General features: G+C 34.1%; 1 long non-coding RNA gene across 1 annotated transcript in view; it reads right to left on the bottom strand.

Moving 5' to 3' along the window:
• The window catches only part of LOC150100067 (uncharacterized), a 268,090-nt gene extending 247,790 nt beyond the window's left edge, over positions 1–20,300 (bottom strand). The window contains exon 1 of the long non-coding RNA XR_016549276.1: positions 20,164–20,300. This is a non-coding gene — a long non-coding RNA (uncharacterized LOC150100067). The remainder of the gene's footprint in view (positions 1–20,163) is intronic.
• Positions 20,301–20,633: the final 333 nt, after the last annotated feature.

The raw sequence follows: 20,633 nt of genomic DNA, 5'->3' as shown, positions 1-20,633 counted from the left end.
CTGTCATTATTGTTACAACGTAAACAGCTGTCTCAAAATGAAAATTTTATTTATGGCGTTTTGCCCAACAATTAAATTACTGTGACGTCGATGATGACAAAATCCAAAAGCAAATGTTAACGCTAATTTAACATACAGTAGTTTTCCGATTAAGTTATTTTATGCTTAATGCAAAAATAAGCTTAATAAAATCAGTTTTCCTATTTCGTTGTCAAAATCCACAGGGGTGCTCAACAACTTGTGGAGGAGGGGAGTGATAAAAATAGGCTTAACATAGTGTGAAGCGAAATCAGATGTAAGAAAAGAGTACATGCTATCCCGACTCTTATTTATCATTTATATGGGTCACATTATGAAAATAGCATTAAAGCTCATAACAAAATCGGGGATATCAACCTTCGTTTTCTACTTTATGCAAATGATGTTCACTCCTAAAAAATATATTGCAGGTCATTGGGATTCTTCAACTAGACTGAATAACTTAGCATTAAATTCAGCAATAAAAATACCAAAAACTATGAAAATGGCCATGCAAATGAAAAACTTCAACTGTATTCTCAATAGAAAACTTACATTGCTAGTAAAACATTTCAGCTGTTTAAACGAAATTAAATATGGAAGTAAACAATAGACTAAGCAAAACTGGTATGGAAGTGTAACGGTTGCTATTAATTGCTATTTTTGTGCCTGCTTGATTACCGTGCTATTGTAATATCTTTATTCTAATTAGCAATGGGCACTTTTTCTCTCGTAATCTTTCTTACTTATTCTATTGCGTACTATGTTTATCCACCTTTCGTATTTACTAGTCGTATGCTCATGAACAATGGAAAATTCATTTAATTAGACTGTACCACAGTATATCAATATCGGCACAAGACTCAGTAAAACGACTGATAGATTTCTCTCTCTCTCTCTCTCTCACACACACACACACACACACACACACACACACACTTACTAGCGTAAATTCTTTCAACAAAGTTTATACAGGTTGTCCCAAAATTCACGCAAAAAGTAATTTTGATAGAAAACACAGGTTTTTAATTAAAAATTGTAATTTCTTATTGATTCATAAAGTATACAGTATAGGGGTATGCATGGAATAGCATATCTGGTAAATGACCTCCACGGCTTTGCTGGCACATACGCACTCTTTTGTCGAAATTTTCCATGACCGTTTTGCATAAATGTGGCTGAATTTCGTTGATACAGGGCTCAATTTCCTCCTTCAAGGCTTGTTGGCATAAACCTTAAACTTCAAAAAACCCCAAAGAAAAAAGTCCAACGGCGTTAAGTCACATGATCTGGGCGGCCAATTCTATCACCAAAACGAGAAATTACACGACAAAGAAATGACTCATGCAGTAATTGGATTGTTTCTCGGGCTGTATGGCATGGTGCACCGTTTTGTTGAAACCACATGTCGTCCACATCCATATCTTGCAATTTAGGCACAAAAAACTGGATTATCATGTTGCGATAGTGAGCACCATTAACTGTTATTACCTTACCAGCCGCATTTTCGAAGAAGAATGGACCGACGATGCCTCCAGCCCAAAATCCGCACCAAACAGTGACACGTTGTGGATGCATTTGTTTCTCAACAATCACTCGTGGATTTTCTGAACCCCAAATGCGACAATTTTGTCGATTAACGAAGCCATCAAGATGAAAATGAGCCTCATCGCTGAAGATGATTTTGTTCGAAAAATAAGCATCCACTTGTTGTTGTTCCATAATCCATTCAACGAACTCTCTTCGCTGTGTGTGGTCATTTTTAATAACCCTAAACTGTCAGCTGTCACGCTGTCTTTTTTTTCTCGTTGGCAACACTTTACCGCACAAATGGCGCTAAATTTAAATCTTGCGTGAATTTTGGGACACCCTCTGTAAACAGTCGTGGTTCTTAAGTACTTAAACTGCGCTTTTAATGCCTTAGTTGTTTCCCCGCTCACCAAGTTTTTTTTTTTTTAGAAACAGTGCATTGTAAAATAAAAGATCAGGCAGCACTCTATTGAAATATAATTAAAACACATTTATTTACATTAAGAACAAAGTACATTAATTAAACGACAGGGAGGTTACTCTCTCTACCTATCCTTTAGACTTTTAGCTTAAAGAAACAAACTTTCCCTTTTCAATATTAATTGGCTACACAATATAATTACTCTGTTACTTCTCTGCTTAAAAAAATCAAATTGCCGAGACTAATTTGCTCATAAAGAGATTAGCTAGCTATGGCAAGTTATCTTACACTTCATATTCCAGTTAACAACAAATCAGAGGACTCTCTTATAGATATTTCTTATTACTATTTCTTCTCAGTCCATCTATGACATATCTCCTAGATTACAAAATGAATGTACATTAAAAGATGGAACACACCGAGGCTCTTTGTTACGACAGCTTTCCAAAGGTCCTGCATCAAAGTCTCAATGGTTTTTCTTTCATCTCAGGCCTTAGGTTTCCGTCTGGAGGGTCTTGCTTCAAGGGGAGTTTCGTCGGAATATTGGCGGGTCTTGAACTGCAATCTTCCCAGCACTCAAAAGCTCAGGCAAGAAGTTTCAGCATACAGGCTTGAAGATCGCTCTGCGGCTTTTGACTTTAGTTGACTTCCCGCAGCAATAGGACATCCCAACGGCACTTGGCTTAGGTGTTTATTTACATCAGCTGCTCATCCATTTTTTCCTCTGGCGTGGGTTCGCCGTAAAGTCTGGCCCTCTGGGTCCGACTGCTGGTTCTCCGCCGACTGCCTCTGGCTCTTTTCGGTAACAGCGCTTTGCCTCCCCCTCTTCGTAGTTCTGCTCAGTCCCTTTTTATTTCGTGGTTCTCGGGACCTTGCGCCAAGGGTTGTAACCACCCGAAGAAATCGGCACGTCACTTTGATCTTTATTGTTAAGGCCGACCCGTTCTTTCTTCTCTGTGAAATCTTTTTCCCTTGTCTTGTCGGGCAGCAGAAACTTCTCTGAAACTAGCGGATCTCTTTGATATTAACTTTAAAGGTGTTCATGCGCGGAGCTCGTAAACAACTTTCTCACACACTTAATCATAAACAACTTTCTTGCGCTCTTATACATAGCTATTATACAAAGTTCCGATGGCAAAGCATTGCCTTTGTTTTTGACAATCTAGAAATTTTAGTTAAAACAGTAAATACAATCAATTTCCATAGGGTTATTTACATTAATATTTAACATAAAATACATAGAGACAAACAAGGTTATTTTTGTAACAGTTCTCATGAGACTTGACCTCTGTAAAAATCGATGTAAAGAGCTTTGGTATTTCTAAGCTACATCGAGTTTTACAGTAGGTAGTCAATTGAATAAATTTATATGGAATGAGAAAGAAAGAAAGAAATTAGCTGTATACAAAACAGTGTTCAAAGTAATTTTAACTTATGGATCTTAGAGATAAAAGTAAGAAATAAAAGACTTGATCAAAGACTGGAGATCACACATATGAGAGTCCTGAGAAAGATTAGGGGCATGAACAGACAGATGACATCAATGGCAATATCATATTAAAAACGAGGATATTAGGAAAGAATTCGACATTGTCAGCATCCAGGAATGCATTAGCAGAGCTAATCTCAGGTGGTATGGTCACTTAAACAGAATGGGCAAGGAAAGATTAGCAAATCAAGTGTTCTCTGCCAAGTTGGCAGGAAAACGACCCAGAGGAAGACAAAGAGATCGGTGGATTGATACGGTACAAAGTGCTTTAGAAGAAAGAAATATAAGATCTGATAATATTGGGGTGCTTACAAATAACAGGCTAATTTAGACTAAAACTGTTAATAGGAACTTAATAATGATGTAAACTTAACAATGTGGCGCTATCCTAGTACAGTATACTGCTCACCCCGTTTGAAGGTACATATCAGGAATAATATGTACCCTCAAGCAGGTACATTATCATGTACCCTCAAGCGTCATAATGACGCGATAAAAAATAATAATATATGAATATAAAATTGCAATACTTATTTGTTGACTGTACTTTCCTGTTAAGGTTATATCTTAGAATAAATGACAGTTGATATCTTTATCTCTTGTTTCACATTTTTGTAGCAATCCCACCCCCTCTTATATCGAACCAGACATTCTGAAACCCGTTAACAGCATCGCTACTTCTCTTACTCCACTCACCATTCTGATACTCATTGAAATACCTTTGGATCTACTACTAAATTCCCTGTCTGACCTTAAATTGTGTTCGAGGGAGCAAAGCACAAAATCAAGAACCATAAATCGTGCTTTGAATTTCAAATTTAAAGTTTCTTGAATTAGTTTGTTGGACAGGAAATTGGGTATTAAGTTCACCACTGAACACTGAATTCATAAATTACATTTGAAAATAATGCACATCTTTTACGCTTCTCCATCAAGAATGTCAGCTCTTGATTATGGTGTTTGTAATCAAGGAAGGATACCAATAAACGACATCGGCAAGTAGCCCTTGAATCAAAGACGTCGATATCCTGACAATGTGCGTGGCATCAGAGTTTGGTCTCCAGAGGAGGATTATGCAATCAATAGTCCTTCAGGTAATATAGCATTGTATTCAATGCTTTGTACAATATTGTAACTGCTATATACCACTAAATCGCCAAGTGAAGGTCGATAGCTTAGATGTATGAACAAAATTCTGAAGCTTTCAAAAGGTCAGTCGGAAGATTGTTTCAAGAAGTCCCATACACATTTGTAAGAAATGTACGGAAGTAATTTCTAAAAATAATACATTTTTAGAAAACATAACTCAAATATAAAAATAACTTAAAAATATAATAAAAGTAACATCTCCAATACCTAAGATCATCAGCTCAACAGAAAACCCCTGCCGAAATATAATGGTGAATAATGCATTATATTTTTTCCCTAAAATTAAGTTCTTAAAATGTTTTATTTTATTAAATTTAAAATATTTTCCAAATATTTAAAATTAAATATTCTTTTATATATTTTAAAATATTTAATATTATGACGTTTTCATAGTACAGAATAAATAACAGTTATACCACACACCGCGACAGTTAATTCATTTTGGCACAAATAATTAGCTAATTTATAAATCCCTAACTAGAACACGAAATCAATTAGAATAAAAATGGTGCCAAAATTATTCCCTCGATCTTTTGTGATCAGTTAATTACGTCTTGTTTGTTTAGCAATAAAAACATTATCGTTAGTGGTTCGGTTTACGTATATTATTAATTTTGGAATATTTTATTTTATCAAAATCAATGTAATGAAAAAATCCCGAATTATATCTACAAAAATACTAATAAAAATTTATAAATAAACAAACAAAAAAAACTAGAGCATTAAAAAACTTTTAGGAAGTGAGGCACATTCAATTGTTACGTATTATTGATCAATGTAAACAACCAATCACAGATGAACTTGCTTGGTTTGTTTTCCACATTTATAGCTTCTGTTTGCTTGATTTCATTTTTGTTGTTCTTCCAGTAGTATCAAAGTTTTATTTAGCGCAGAGACATTACATAATGTAACGTCTCTACACCAAGCAATGGTGTAGAGTAATAATACTAGTAATAATAATAACGGTGGCATACTATAATATAAGATAACGTTCATTTATATTTAGTAAAAATCATTAAACAGTTCCTTGTTATTTCTATTATTATTATTATTATTATTATTATTATTATTATTATTATTATCATTAGCGTAAAAATTAAATACAACCTTCCCAAACTCGTTTTTTCGACTGACGAGTGTTAAGAAGTTATGTAACACCTAACATTTATACGCCATTGTGCGTGTGCGTGTGCGTGCTAAAGCGAGTATTGCACCATTCGTTCTAATAAGATTTCAAGTAAAAATTGATAAAATAATATAAAAATAAATATTCTATGTTATATACTAAAAATAAAGACAAATATTTTTAGATATTATTTCAAGTGAAAAGTTATGCATTCAGCAAACTGACGATCACAAAGGTTAGCAAATTTAAAAATACTAATCCAAAAACTTGAATGGCCAGACATGCATTTATTGTGAGTTTGCTATCAAGACCAGCTAAGTCATTTTCGACAGGAAATGCCGAAAACAAAAAACTTAATACAGGAAACGCAAAAAATAGAAATATCAGCACGTTAAAACGTACGTGATTTAATTAAGCAACTGAATGATGTCTTTGATACGAGCAAAACAAGTCAATATCCTAAAATAGAAGAAAATTCGAGAGAAAAAAATTTAACTAAACAGTTTTCGGGTGCACTTCTTACATATATAGTTTTTTTTTTGTAGTTATTAATTTTTTTTTTTTTTTTTTAGTGTTTAATACGTTTTACTTGATATGTCAATGGACGCTAGTGTGTCCATTGACATATCAAGAAGTGGACGGGAGAAAAGGGCGGTCATCTATGGCTCTATGTAACAAAAACCGACAACGCCTTCCAGAACGAGTACATCGCGGATTAAGGGGGGGGGGGGGAAGAGAGAGAATGGTTAAGAATGCGGGTTCCTTATTACAGTCTCTCGGTTCCTGAAATTCTAATTCCTGTCAGACGAGGAAACCCATTAACGTCCGGATGTGTCGCAAAGTTCTTTTAGGTGTGCCACTCTTCACGGTTCATTTCTCGGCGCCCGATATTTCCGGTTACAGAGAAAAATATATAAAGGACTCACTTTTTGTAAGTGCTCTTGAGCAATTCATGAAGAGGGTGTGAATAAAGATTTAGTGGCAAACACTAACTAATTTTATAATAGGAATTTCTTGTGTTATTGTGGCGTACATAGATAACACGCGTACATACTCACAACATGTATTAAAAATGAATAATTTTGAAACTAACGTGACGTATGGATATTTTTTAACTCCTCCCCTGAATATGTTATCCACTTGCAACTTTTTATCGAAATTTTTGAAATTTTCTTATAATATGCACTTGATATTACACGATTATTACAATCAATTTATATTTTAACAAAATTTGACTATTTTAGAAAAAAAAACATTATTATTATTATTATTATTATTATTATTATTATTATTATGTATGCACCCCCAGGAAGATAAGGGCCCCATCGACGGAGGGTCTTGAAACGTGTAATTTTCCATCGCTAGAGCATCTCATTTTTACAGAGATGCTCTAGCGATGGAAAACAACTGGCCAGCCCTTTCTTTTCCCTAAATGGAACTGGGCAGTAATATGAATCATAGGGGACCTCTTGACCCAGACACTAAGTGGAAAACATTCACATGTCTACCACTGAAAAACCCCAAAATTGAAAAGTAATATCAACAGATGCAAGTTGCTATTATATATATATATATATATTAAAAAAGCCTTTCCAGATATCGCTGCACCTCAGGAAATCCGTACTCCTTCCAGAAACTGTGGGGAGCCCACCTTTCATCTTGTATCATCTGAAGCCTTATTTCCAATTCTTCCTTCCAAATACAAGAAAACATACCACTTCTTCATGTCAGTGCCTCCAACTTCGCCCTTCGTATATTCATCCTTATCCCTCTCATCTACAAAGTTGCGCATGCCACCCAGTTTTCAGTGGGATCTTCCATATAAATCGAAGTGTGTCAAACCAGATTTCGACATACAGTGGAGACTATGGCATACCATCTTGCCAACTACTTCCAAGCTCTGCAAATTTCAACCTGCAGAAACGGATCTGTGTCTATTCTGCGATGTTGCAGACACCTTGGAACACACATCTAACCTGTCCTGCAAACAAAGCGATGATCAACTATGCCCTGAATACTGCCTCTAGCACCTGTAACTACGCACACAACCAAACAAATTACTGGAATTTAGTCCATACAGAAGAGAACAGACACAGAATATGCAATTTCCTCTTCAACTGCGGTAAGGCCGTCATCTACAGCGTCTACGTTAAGCACACAAGAAATAACTAGCACCCATCCATCACAGAATCGGCACAAACCCTCATGTGCAGCCTACGTCGGAAACTACAAAGCAAGCTTTCACTGGAACTTGATTATTACAAAGAAATAAGGACTGTCGCGAAATTCATAGAGGAGTGGAATCCAACTGGTACCTTGTTCTGGAATGCCGACGACGATACATTTCAACTGAAAGATAACTAAGAGTGATACTGAACTGTAATATTGACTCTTTTACTAAAAAGACAAACGCTCTCTGCCATTCATGTATCTTTTGCCTCCTTTCTATTGTACTTGTATATTCAAAAGAAAAAATCTTTTTTTTTCTCTGTAATATATATATATGTATTCTTATAATATGAAAATAGCCTTTTTGTTGACTATCTTACAATGTATATTTTATCAAGTTGCATAAATAAATTAAAAAAAATAGAGAGAGCTTTTATTAAACCTTACACCTTTCTTCCTGACCACACCCTTACTTGCTTCGGAAGATCATCCGGAGTTCTCTTCCCACCCAGGATCGCAACTAAGACAATGTCTAAGAGCGGCAAGTTTAGAGGGCGGCAAAAACCAGCAAAGCTGTATTTCAACCATATGAACAAAGCTTTTTGTTTTTCATTTTTCATATTTTATTGAATTTAGGGGCAGCAAAATAATGCTTGCCTAAGGGAGACATATACCTTAACAACGGTCCTGCTCCCACCTATCATGAGCTGCAAAATTTTCCCATTATCTATGCTGTAAGAATGTTTATAACATACTCCTCTCCTTCTATCTCTCAAAGTTTGAAGAGACCACATATGCTTCCGCAAGACAGATATGATTTTCGTTAGTCAATGCTGGACCCTTTCCGACATATCATATCTTAATGGAAAAGCAGATGACTATACCTGAGCCGAGTGGCCCAGATGTGATCCCATCAATGCCTTGTAAAGTGGGAAAATAGTGCTCTTATTCCTACAAGTTAGTATAATATTCAATATTGCAGTCATCCGATGTGATGTCTTAACCACCTTACCAATGTGGCCTCTAAACTTTACCTTGCTGTCCACCATTATTCTAACCGTCACCAACCACTTCTCATTAATATAATTTTCAGGTCTGCAATTTCTTCTTCTCAAAATGCATCACCTTGCACTTCGCAATATTAAACTGAAGTCATGAAGTCAGTCGACTTACAATTGTGCAATTGTGTGCATGTGTAAGATGCAATTTAAGAAGCCGTATACACATTTTTTTAATGAAAAAAAAAATAAAGAAAAACGAACGAAAATAAATAAAAAAAAAGTTGCATGGGACGACTAAGTATTAGGCATTAAAGGTAAGTTGAACATGCCTATTTTACTATTATGTTGTGATGCCATTGCAGCACTTATATAAAATCAAATTCATCAAAAGGTATTATAAATAAGTGTGTCCTTTTTTGTGGGGGGTAGACAAACAGACACAGTGTGTCTATTAGAAATTCTATTTCGCTGGTGCAGTTTAAGCAGCATGAAATGGAATTTTCTAATTCTTATAACCATTTCAACGGGTTTATTTCACAAAAGTCTGGACACAAAATTCTACCACAATGTTTAAAACTGTATCTTTCTATCCTTGTCGCAATTTCAATCCTGGTCTTTTCAACTAAGAAAATACGTTTTTTTTTCTAATTCCCACATTTCATTAGGTGTTATTGGCTGCATTTTAAAAATTCGAATCCCGTTTTATCAATATGTATTCATTTTAAAAACTGCACAGAAATGAAGCAATCTTAGTAGTATACCAGGCGCTTTAAAAATAAAAAACGCGTTTTTTATTTTTTTTTTCCCAAAAAAGTTTTCATAAAAAACGCGTTTTTTCCTAAAAAGTTATCATAAAAAACCAGTTTTTTTAAATTTTTTTTCCCAAAAAAGTTATCAGTATCAATTGGAGGTGACATCACTAAAAGATATCCGCAAACGATGAGCTCACTCATCTCCACTAGGCTGAGCAGACATCTTCTGGAGGAGAGGGGATGGTGAGAGACTAGGGTGATGGGGTTAGGTGGGGGAGCATTGCAGGGAAGACATCTGTCACCGTCTGTGATATCACAGTATGAGAGACATATGTTCCCCAGAAATATCCAAACACATAACGACATTGTTGTCATGTTTTGTTTGGCTATGGAATTGTGGGTGATGTTTTTGAGATAAGATATCTTGGAATTTTCCCAGGGTGACACACATCCGTCATTGTTGTCATGGTTTATCCAACACCATGTAGAAACATGTCCGTGAATCATCTGCGCAAAAGTTTCATTTTGGATGGAACGGTCAGGGTTAAGGGTCAGGTAAACAGTACTATAAGGAAAAATAAACGAGTCAAGTGTCTTTGCAGTTACGACAATTCGTTCATCCTGTGAAGTTGTCGTATTGTGTTGTGGTGATTGGTATCCAGGAAAGTAAAGTAAAGTAAAATAATGGGTGAGCCACAAAAGTCATTGAAATTTTCTTTCTTCAGGAAAATAGCACGAGACAAAACTCTTCACCTAGCTCTAAAAGGATGGAAACCGATTATTATTTTAGAAGACACGTAAATTGTGATGTATTTATCCTGGACCACTTGGGAAAAATTACGCAGGAAGTGGGCTGATATCCACGGCTACTTGCAAAGAAGAGTTGACTACGAAATGGACCTCGGTGATTGTTATATTCTGAAATGCCAAGATGGGGAACTAATACTTGATGATACAGGAGCTGATGGAAGTAAGGTTTTTTCTATTAGTTGTGAAGAAGCTGAGAGATTTTCACCAAAAATGTACGACATTGATAATCATTTACTATTTTTGGAAACTGAATTACCATCTGTTCGTATAATGGGAAAAATTATCGCTCAACATTTAAATTCATCAATGGTAAAATTAGACTTTCAAGATTTTATCCAATTCGATAAAGATTCATTTTGGGACTTTTACGAACATTTTACAAAAACTGTTTGTGTATATTTGCTGACAAAAGAATACACAGAATGTTTAGTGAGGCATGGTGTCATTTCCAGACTGACACAATATCAAACGTATGGAAGTGTGGTTACCATGGTATCTGATTTAAAAATTCTTTTGCGTGACCAGCTATTTTGTTGTAATGTAACCAAGAAACAGTGAGTAACAAAAATTTTATTCATTGAACTCTTTGGAAAATGTTAAGAGTCTAAACTAAATATTGTGAAATATTTTTAGGTAATTACATGTTTCGAATTTTTCTCAGTGAATATACTTTTAAATAGTATTTCAGCAAAATAAAATGTGCATTTGTAAACTTAAATGAACAAAGATGTGTGTTTTTGTTGTTGTGTTTTTCCACAGTGAATTTTTACTCAGTTATTCTGATTAGATCTTGATATTTAAATCCACAACTTTATATCTTAATGCTATTCTGTTTAATTATTTTTAAAAAATCACAACTGTGAAATTAATGCCAGGACAGGAAAAAGAAAAAAAAAGTATTGAAAAGGAATATCCATGTATTGATTATTTTAGAAATTGTCTAATACTACCTATTGACATTATTTGAGTTATCTGAAAACAAATTGTTCACATAATCGAAAATCCGAACTGTTAGAATTTGGTTATTTTTACAGAGTGTGAGAGAGAGAGAGAAGCACCTAATTAAACCAACGAAACGTGACTTTAACACTTCTTTAAAGTTTGGCATAGAGTAAATGTTTGTACTCTACAGATAACACATATACAAATTTTACCTTTCCCTACACAAAGTAAGATAAAAACACACCAACAGGATATCCAACAGCATGTGAAAACATGTCCTTGAGTCATCTGCGCAAAAGGTTCATTTTTGAAGGAACGGTCAGGGTAGGGGATGGTAAGTGTAAACAGTACTATAAGAAAATACCAGAGAGTCGAGTGACTTTGGACTTAAGGTAATCGTTCATCCACTGCAGCTGCTGTTTTGTGATTTGTGTTTGGTAATGCAAAAATAATGGGTGAGCCACAAATTCTTTGAAAGTTTCTTTGGGAAAAGTTCTAATTGTTTAGAATTTTGTAAACCAATGTTACCATAAAGTATACGATCAGAGCTAATAATCAGTGAAATAACGATAAATAACTATTTATTTGTGGTGCCATATGAAGTAATCTAAGAAGAAGAAGAAGAATGAAGGAAAACGATTATGAAAAATCGACAGTGGGTGAAAAATACGAACTTTCAGTTATCATTGGGATAATTGATGTACAATTTTTGTTGAATAAGAGGTCAAATTTATTTCCTAAAGAAATTTGTATTTCTGATGGAATTAGTGTAAGATATGCAGTGACAAAATCACCTTGTAATTGGAAAGAATTACCTGAAAGAGTTAAAAAACAGAATTCTTGGTTAATAAAATATAACCATCAGCTGAAGTGGGAAATTGGTTCACTAGCTTTGGACAAACTAAGAGATTGGATGATAGAATCAACATGCAAATATCATATATTACTTGCCAAAGGAAGAGAAAAATCAAAAACATTAACGAAGTTAATAGGGAGGCCTGTTCTTGATTTAAATGAAATTGGATGCCCAAAACGTGAAAACATAACATGTACTTTTAAATGCTTTTGGAAACATAACGAAAGATTCTGTGCTTTTAATAATTCTCTGAAGTATACGTATTGGATTCGAAAATATAAATATGCAACCCTTAATTTTACTACTACAGTAATAAATTCCCAACAAACAAACACCAAATGAAAATTAACTTTCAGATGAGAGTCACATTGTCAAAACCATACGATGGCAATCCACAACCATGGAAGAACCTTTGATGTATTTTTCAATTTATTTATTTTCTGTATTGTTAGATTCAGTAAATACAATTTGTAAATAATATTTCGTTCAATAAAATTGTGTAAATTAAATGAACAAATTGGGTGTCGTAGATGTGTTATACAAATTTAAGAAGGAAGATATATATATATATATATATATATATATTTTTTTTTCCCTTGTGAAATTTCATGCCACAAAGTAACCAGAGATTTTTTTTTTTGATTCATTGAATTAAAAGTCTTATTTGTTCGTTATCTACAAACAAGGTTAATGAATGAAAATTAACAGTGTGGGAAAATAATTCACAAATAAATTCTACTTACAGAAATAGGTTAAGAGCACAAGGAATCGAAGGTAAAATTAATAGTTATATTGGTAATTTCCCAACGGAAACCAAGAGTTCGAAACAAAACACATGATTTCTCACCTACGTACAACAAAAGGCGACCGGATAAGATAGATACCTTAAAGGTAAGACTTAATCAGAAATATACAGCGTTGGAAAATAAATTCTCATATACTTTATATATTTATTAATTCTGCTCAGTTATTCTATTAGAATATGACCTGTAAAAGTAAAATACAGAAAATAACGAATCAATTGAAAAAAAAAAATAAAAATTTCACTTGTCTGAATTCCATACTCTAACAGCAATCGGAATTCGAAACCGGAAATAACACTTACCCTAACCAAAACGGCGCATAGACTTTCCCAAGTGGGAAAGAATTAATACAGACAACCAATCGGATACTACTCTAAATTAAAATTAAATGAAAGCATTAATTTACAACACCAATGAATTCCGACGGTAACGAAGAATGAATAATTTTAGGATATGTGTTATTCAAACATCTTGATACTAAGTCCTTAGTCATATGTAATTATTTGAGAAATATCCAAACTTGAGGAAATGCTACCTTTTGAACAATACCCCAATTTACGGATATGACTCATGTCATCCCTTTGAAGAAAACCGCTCGCTCGGGGATATTGCAAATGATGAAACCCCAGCATCTACGGTCTGTAATCTAAAGGACAAAGTAACTAGTTCAGGTTACGGTATTTACAGAAATTTCATTCTTTGTGGTTTTTGTGTTTGTGTTGTGTTGTGGATATAAAATTGAACTATTTTGGAATATTCGTATTTAGAAGAGTCATCTGGAAAGCTGTAAGTACTTTTTTAACTTAAACATAACTGATCGCATGTTGTTTGGTAAGCGTAATTCTAATACTGAATAGTTTTTTTTTTCCATAAGAATAATCATAGGGTATATATTAGAGTATCAACATGGACACATTAGCGATTTTTTATGTCTAATATGTGTGTGTGTGTGTGTGTGTGTGTGTGTGTGTGTGTGTGTGTGTGTGTGTGTGTGTGTGTGTGTGTGTGTGTGTGTGTGTGTGTGTGTGTGTGTGTGTGTGTGTGTGTGTGTGTGTGTGTTTAATGACAGGTACTTTAAGTATATAATTAATTATTCAGAAAAGCTCGAAACACGAGAGCCATCACGACTTTCTCTAAGAATTCCCACACTTTAACAGGAAAGAAATATTCAAAATGTATTGGAAAATTAGTACAACCATCTATAGAAGAAAAAAAAAACTGTATGTTTGTGTGACATAGAATATAGTTAAATTAAATTATCATTCCAAACTCAATAACAACAAACATTCACGTCACGAATCCTAATGTTATCTTGATCTTGATCTTGTCAGAAGTGTCCCACCAATCACGACACGATTACTTAACCACTAAAATCATCCTTCCCATTCAAAACAATAACGTCACTTATTTACAACTAACAACAAATATTCACGTCACATTTCCTTATCTTATCTTGATCTTGATCTGGTTTAAAATGTCCACCAATCACGACACGATTTCTTATCCACTAATATCATCCTTTCCATTCAAAACAACAACGCCACTTATTTACAAATAACAAATGACGACATTTATTTACATCTCATAACAAACATTCGCGTCACGATTCCTTATCTAATCTTGATCTTGATCTTGTCAGAACTGCACCACCAATCACAACACGAATCCTTATCTCTACCATCACCAATAATGCCATACGCTAACCAAAACACAACAACTGAAGCCATTGACACATATGCCCACAGGGAAATTCCAAACATTCCAGACCCATGACGTCACACACAATGACGTCATCAACCAATCACGTCACGATTCCTTATCTTATCTTGATCTTGATCTGGTCAAAAGCGCCTGGTATACTACTAATCTTTCATTAAAACGGATACACCAGGGAAAAAGTAATAACACCACTGTCATAAATCACCAGTGTTGATCATTTAAAACTGTGCATATGGAGCAGAGATAGTAGCAACGGTAATCTTCATTTGTTATATTGAACACACATTTTTCCTTCGACGGTGCAGGATTTAGATAAATTGATATGTCGATTATTTAGTGGTAAAAGAGCAAGTTCAAAAACTAGAACACTTATAGAACATGATTGATGTAATGCTGGATCGTAACGTGCTTTAATCCAGACTTAGAAACTGAAAGAGGGTTGACCAGTCATTAACTGGGTGAGAAGTCTGGGATTATGGACTTCACTGAACTAAAAAAGATGTTTTCTCTTAAGAAAACATCTTGAGAAAAGCGCTTTCAAAGCGGAAACTATGTTCTGACACGTTGAAAAACAACTTTTTTTTTTTTCAATGCAAACAAGACTAGCCACGAACGAACAGTTCTCTTGTAAATATTTCGATGCGTACTCTGTAGGTAACCGAGAATTGTAATGAAGAAATGAAATTAGATGAAAAATTTAGAAAAAAAAGAAAGAAATCCTTATTGCCACCACTCTGAGAATTTATGAGAAAATTTTAATATTTACTTTTGCGTTATTCTTCCTACAAATTCTTCGGCTTATATGGTAATTCTTAAATGGCATCGAGAATAAAATATTAATTACAAGGTATTTGTTGAATGGAAATTTTTTAAACTGATTTTTACGGATAGAAATTTGAAACACAATGTATGCTTTCCACCCCCGTCACCAAGAATTCCATGAAAATGTAATTTGTGTGCACTGCTTGTTTCTACGAAACAGTTTATATAAACATGACAAGAAAAGGACCCGAAATTCAACGGTTTACCTTCACTGAAGCACCAGACGGTGAAACTAGTGGAAATGTCCTTGGTTCAGAAACTCGTAATTGGCTCATGCTGTCCAAATTAATTGACTTCACGTACATCAGAAGTTAATATGGAAATCACATAAAAAAACGCAATTTATGAAAGAGAAAATTCTTCCCTCAATTAGTTCCTTACTGCTAAATATAAATATTTCATGTATCTGCCTGTCAATTAGTGACTAATCTGGTATGAGGTAACACGTGAAAAACTATGGCAACAGTTCTCTAGCGATGACAGCGACCTCTCTCCATTAATATTGCATAACAGAAGCTCAAAGTAAGTTATAGATTTTAATTCACCGTTTATTAAAGAAGTAAAGTGGCATCTAATGACAACTTGAAGAAGTTAATTAGCAATTATTTTTAAGTTTATATTATCCTAACTTATATCACTCTCAATCTTGTATATGAGATTTTTACTTATTTTTAAAGAGCACCATTTCTTCATTTTTATGGCTTAAGGAAATAGGTGTAGAATGACGTTAGCTACAAATGTTTGTGAATTTCGCAGAATTCATTAAAGAATATTTCAAAATGGCAAGCAACACTTAATGATTATTGCAATCTTCTCTTCACATATAATATTCCTTTAAATTGTTTCCTTTTGATAAGCTGGTGGATATTTCTTGTTTCCAGTGAGCGTCCTACTAGGAATCATAATAATTTCAGACCTGGAAATCGATAACTCAGATTTTGAAGACAGCAAACGATAGTAGACACCATGATAATCACCAACGAGGGCAAAAAAAGAATATTTCCAAGGTTAAAATTTTCCTTCAGCCGATACCAGAATTAGTTCATCTTTGGGATACGACAGTTAGGCTTTTTTTTCTATAACAAATTTGAGCTTTCAATCCTACATATCAGTAAAATCGACACAGAAAACGAATAAATATTATTATTATTATTAAGATCAGGAACATTTCTCTTGAATAAGAATTGTTTTGATCTTCCAGAACTCCTAACAAAAACATCATTTGTAAGAGTTGTTTTCTTAAATGAAAAGGGGAAATTAATAAAAATACAAAAAAAAAAAAATCAGCCCTCCCATGGTACTAATGTACTATAGGTTTATAGCCTTTCGAGCGAGGAAGTCACATAAAAATATATATACACTGCATTTTTTTTAATACCTTAGTACGCACACATACACACATAACCCTCTAACGCGTTTTCATTTCCAAATTAAATACGAGGAACTCTAACTTCGGAGCTCTGTAACTTTTTGGATGGCAGATAGCTGGAACCTGTCTTTAGTGTTCAGAGACTGCAGCTCATTTCTACAGACGATTTGTAGATTTATGAGTAACGGGATCATGGCAGACAACCGCCACGTCCTGTTCCTAATCACAACTGGTATTACTGTCTTGAAAAGTGTGAGTTTTAAGGTAATTTTTCTGAGTTGAAGGATTATCAACCATTTCTACAGGAACCTATAGAAATCCGTTCTGTATACCAAATTAAACAGCTTGTTTTAAGAGCAAAATTACATGCCAATCATGTTTAATAAAAAATAAATAAATCCTTTAATGCATTTTATTCCCAAAATGATTAGCAGGGCTCCTTTAATCCTAACTACCTTTTGAAAATCATTGACAGCTGAGTTAATCATCAATAACAGAGCCCAAGCCCATATGATTTAGAAAGCATCGGACAGATAATTGCCGCCATCTCGTGGTCCTAAACTCTATCAAGTATATATTATTCTCTGAAATAGTGTGATTAGTATGGTTGATTGTTACTGAGTTTCCAAGTTAAAATCCGAGTTTCCGAGAGGGGGAAAAAACTTACTTGTGTCAGAGATCAACTAAGTCCTGACAATTTCAAAAAAAGACCTGGAAAAAGTTCTTCTAGTAAGCGGCCAGAATCGAAGGTATGATGGTCTTTCTTCAATCTGTTTATTGCTATGGATGCAGGCATTTTCACGGGACTGCACAGGCAGCCATTATATTTAATGTTTTAATGATTTTTGGATACTAAAATCGATCAGAAGATACTGCATTAAGTGGTAGAAGTAGATCCGACCACAGGTGAGTTTACTTTAACAATCAAACACAAAAAAATCCACAGATCAAATTGATGAAGCTGCACTTCTAGTCCTTATAAGAAGTCCATTCCAGAAAAAAAGTCGCATTGTGCATTTGGCCGAATATTATTAAATAACATTTCCAAGGAGTCCAAGAATCAACGCAGCAAGCAGTCTACTTTACACAACCAAATGTACTTAATTCTTCATCTTCATACTACGCCACTGTCTCATTTGCTGAGAATGCCAACTCCAGCCCATTAATATTATTCTGTGTATAAATTGTATTCTCTGGCCTATTTGCCTGTATGTGGGATGAAAAATTCCAATTTCTAGGAGAAAACCGTGCGACCTCAGTATGAGATGATCGGCTATCTTACTTGCAATCGAAAAACATCCATATAATGATTCCTCTCATCGTGGAGAAGAATCATGAGAGGAATTATTATAAGGATGATTCCTCTCATCACGGAGAATCGGACTCAGGTGTTTTCATCGCACAGTGCAATGTGCTAACATCCTTCCAACTGCGCTACAGAATCGCTGGAGGAAGTAGTGTAAGGAATTTGAAATGGTTGCATAAGAGCACACTCCCTCAACGCATACCTGTATTTTTAACAAGAGCGAGTGCAAATATTCTCCTTGACTGCTACCCGGTACTGATCAAACGACAGTTGCTGTTCCTTCAACAAGATACGCAATAGCACAAAGTAGTGCTTATGACAAAAAAAAAAAAAAAAAGCAGTGACATAGAGCTTTGCTTCAAAACACAGTACATAGATATATGGTTGATCACTAGTTCTAATCGATGGCTGCCTTCCCTCGGACAGTACCACGCTACTATTGTATTGATGTCGAGAGTGGATGGGTCGAGAGCTTTCTGGCACCAAGGACTGGATGTGATGTCTGATGAGGGGATCGAGCCACTTGTGGAGAGATACATGAAATACAATAAAACGTAATGGAATATAGTTTGTTGATATAATTATGAATAAATTCCAAGTGGATTTCAACAGAGCTAAATTGTAATTTGCAAAAATAAATTAAATAAAATTTTTTTTATTAAAAAAAATTTCCAGAGTAGAAGTAATCAGCGCTCATATTAGATCTTAAAGTACATAATAAAAATTGCAGTAAACCAGGAGGGAGAAAACTCGTCGCTTGCGAATCTCCATACAATAAGTAGCAAAACGAATTTTGGTTTGTGATATAATGGGGATTGGCAAATGCCTAAAAAAAAACACATTTAACATAATATTTGATCTGTTATTTCACAACTTTAATTTATATTATAATTTTAAAAATATAAGTAGGATTATTTAACTGAAAATTACAATATTTTTATTCTGTTTTTTTTTTTGGGGGGGGGGGGGAATACCATAGGATAAAGGCAGTCCTAAAGTCCTATATAAGTACGCCACCTATTAGCTTATTATTATTCAGCGTAACGGCCAAGAACATCTAACCAAAAGGAACTACCTTTAACTCTCCAATTCCATCTTTGTTACTGATGTGTTTGATACCAATGTATTAATCCCTGAAAATGCCAATTTAACTTTTGCGAAATATAGGAAGTAATAATTAAAATTTTTAGTTATTATTTAGTCTACGTTGTCAATTTCCCGAAACAACACTGTGCATGCATACTATAAAACCATTTTCAAAACTTTGGAGGGATGAGGCTTGACTTATTTGGAAGCTTCCTAGTAAACGTAAAGCATAAAAATATCATCTGCAATATATTTTACATACATGTGCATTTCATGTTCTTTTAAATGAAGTCAGGGTTTGGACTTTCATAAGTTCTAATAAATAAAGATGTTAATCTTCCAGAAGCTTATTACGATGTATTTCATATTGTGAGGTAGATACTCACGAGTGCTGCAACCAAATAACAGATCAACACACCATGATAAGAGCTTATACTTCTCGGAACAAATACCGTTACCAAAATGGTCACGAATAAAACATAAGCACATTCCAATGCTATTGAATTATCTAACCAAAGTTAAACAATCTTGCTAGATGGCGTTGCAGTATCACAAGGCTCTTACTTATGACAATCACCAGATTTACCTGCGTTCATAATCGGTTATCATATCTGTAATAAACTGCTAATTATGGTAGATATATTTGCTACTTTTTATACTGTGCTCATTGCCGCATTGCAATATACACAGTCTGATGAATAATAATGGAGAAGCCAAAATATACATCTTTACTTTCTATAACGATCCACTATAAGAATAAACTTGTCATGAGTTCACAAAAAAAAAAAAACTTACCTCAAAGGAACAGTAATTAACATCACCTTTTTGCCACTTCGATATTGATATCTCTTGATCATAACTAAATAAAATGCATGCACTGATAGATTCCAGTCAGATGATTTAAAAATTAATATCTTTGGGTGAAAATCAACTCTTTTCTAAGAAAAGGCAAATAAGACAAATCAGATATACATGTACATATATTTCAGTGTAATTATCTTTATGACTAGTATACATAACATTGTCATTACTAATATATATATATAATATATATATATATATATATATATATATATATATATATATATATATATATATATATATATATGAGGAAAACACATATTTCTGTAATTTCCTTGTTGCGAACATTAAGTACAGAATAACGATTCTGTATTGCTTAATTCCCATGTTTTCCTAAGAAATTATATTATTAAATGCACAACAGATATCCTGGTTTTATCAAGAAAAAAAGGGGAAAAAAGTAT

The sequence above is a fragment of the Typopeltis vanoorti genome, chromosome 13, assembly GCF_054136105.1.
Source record: "Typopeltis vanoorti isolate ZY-2024b chromosome 13, IOZ_Tvanoo_1.0, whole genome shotgun sequence".
Taxonomy (NCBI): domain Eukaryota; kingdom Metazoa; phylum Arthropoda; class Arachnida; order Uropygi; family Thelyphonidae; genus Typopeltis; species Typopeltis vanoorti.
The sequence above is the reverse complement of the archived record's forward strand: the minus strand, read 5'-3'. Positions and strand labels throughout refer to the sequence as shown.